The sequence below is a fragment of the Macaca mulatta genome, chromosome 11, assembly GCF_049350105.2.
Source record: "Macaca mulatta isolate MMU2019108-1 chromosome 11, T2T-MMU8v2.0, whole genome shotgun sequence".
Taxonomy (NCBI): Eukaryota; Metazoa; Chordata; class Mammalia; order Primates; family Cercopithecidae; genus Macaca; species Macaca mulatta.
Window position 1 is genome coordinate 93,955,341 of NC_133416.1, and position 2,760 is coordinate 93,958,100.

Sequence of the window (2,760 nt, forward strand, 5' to 3'; positions counted from 1 at the left end):
GTTATTGACTCATGCTTGAAAAACTAAAGGAGTAACAGAGAAGGTGGCAAGTGCAAAGTAATCAGTTTGTGTCAAACGTGCAAAAATGTGATGCACCATGTGTGGATCTAGCAGGAAGCACACTGGCCTGTAATCATTTATAAAAGAATCTTGTCAAAAAGAATGACCTTGCAGGACCTTGCAGGACCTGAAGATTTTAGCTAAGACTGTAGGTGCATTATGTCAACATTAAGGATTAATTAGAAGAAACATAATTAAGAGAGGCCCTGCCTACACCAAGGGAGAGGGAATCTGAGAAATTTGAGACAGCCGTAGAAATGCACCATAAGAAATAAATAAATAAATAAATAAAAAGTAGACTAGAGCAATTCATCTGGCTCAGAAGGTTTGTGTTCACCTTTAAAATGTTCTTATCCACTTTCCTCTCTTCTCTCCCCTACCTTCACCATAGATTTAGAAGAATCTTGGCTAGTAAGTTTAGTTTGGATTGGGGAACTAGGGAAGAGCAAAGAATCATTTAATTAAGAGTGAAGAATCATTGTAATGTCTTACATTACAAAGTCCCCTACTGAGGAAGAGGAAAACATTTCAAATCAGGTTCAGAATTTGATTATTCTATGGGGTGATTTATTCAAGTTTTACTGAATTGGGACTGCTTTTGCCTTAAAGTGACCATAAGGCTTTATATAACATAAGATTGAACAAAAGAACACATGTGGTTTGCCAGAGGGTTCAAACTGGGTCCCTGATTGTTTAAGTCTCTTTATGTAGCATGCCATGCTTCAATGAAATCTAATACTGTGCATTTTAAAGGAATATATTCAAATCTGTGATTGTGATATTTGATGTGGGTAGAATGCTTAGCCCAGGTATTATTAATCTCATGCCATTCAATGATAGAACTGTGGATAATATTTATTTCCCTGGTGTTGCTATATCACCCCATATGTCAAACTCTTACATCTTACTTAGATTAAGCAAATATCAACATAAATAACAAGGACAGTAAATAGAAGAATGCTATGGCTGGGTGAGCACTTTAGCACTTTCCAGTCATCTTTTAGTAATGGTTCTGTTCTCCCACTAGTGAGCTCAAGAACTAGAGAAATGAGGATGACAGCAGGAGGGAAGGCATTGTTAACTGTCCATGACAGGAAGAAAGCAGGAAGCAAACTGAAAGAGGGAACTGTAGCATTGCTACAGGCCGGAGAAGACTCTGAGCATGCATCTTTTTCCAAAGATCCTAAAGGACAGAGTAAAACAGAGCCAGTGTCCTTACAGCAGTTAAGCATCCAAAGTTGAGGTCCATCCCATAGACGCCAACAAAAGACTGAAAATTTATAATTCTGTTGTGGGACCTTTTCTTGATAATGAACCAACGTGCTGAAAAAGTAAACATGCAAACATTGTAAAATACACACACACACACACACACACACACACACACACGTATATATAAATGCTTTATTTTCCCCTAGCTCAATACATTTTGTGAACACATAGCACACTATGAAAACCACCTCAAAGAATGACCTGGAGATCCCAAAGTAACACATCCTGCCAAGTCAATAGTTTTTAAGAGATTTATCAAGTGTCAATCATAAAATAATAACAGAGCTTTTGTTAAAGCAGAATATATTGGCGTTATTACTAAAAGACTCTACATCTCTATTCATATCTCAGCATTGCTTTACTCTGCTCCCTCGGAGTAGCAAATAAAAACAAAAGACCTAATTTGGTTTATTCACACACTTCAAAAATTAACTATAGGTCAAATGTCCATTCCTCATTCTGGTTTTGGAGGTTATAAAGGGATGGAAACTGGGTCCTTACTAACTGGTATATATAAAATTATCTGAGATATTTTAGTAGGGAGCATATGGTATTCATATGGAAAATATAGATCCATCACATTCTAATGCTAAACCCAGGTGTTGTCCTGCTAATTATTTGTGTTTCTTGAGAAGAATATAGAGACATATGTGCAATACTGGGGTTGAATTCATGTTCAAATCTGTACAACTATTTTATACTCTGATAGCCATATCACGCAACATTAATTCAGTAATTTTATATCAATTGACTACCAACGTTGTCTCTTACTACTCTGGATTTTAAGAATATCAAACAACTAGGAAACCAAACACAGCATGTTCTCACTCATAGGTGGGAATCGAACAATGAGAACACTTGGACACAGGGTGGGGAATATCACACACCGGGACCTGTCGTGGGGTGGGGGGAGGGGGGAGGGATAGCATTAGGAGATATACCTAATGTAAATGACGAGTTAACAGGTGCAGCACACCAACATGGCACATTGTATACATATGTAACAAACCTGCATGTTGTGCACATGTACCCTAGAACTTAAAGTATAATAATAATAATAAAAAAGAATATCAAACAACTAATGTTGCTAGTTTCATCACTGTTCCTCAGAAATTTATAAGTAGATAATTACAGTTTATGACTTCCTACATAAATTCCCTAAGCCACTGTGGATGTTATGGAAATGAAATGTCTATCTTAGACAATAAACATTTGTTAAGATAATGCATTCGTTTTCTAGGGCTGCCAAAACATAGTGCCACAAACGGATTGGCTAAAAACATCCGAAATTTATTGTCTCACGATTCTGGAGGACAGAAGTTTGAAATCAAGATGTCCCTTTGAAGGCTGCAGGAAAGGATCAGTTTCAGGCCTGTCTTCTGGTTTTGGTAGACTCAGGGGCTCTTTGGCTATAGTTGGCCATCTTCT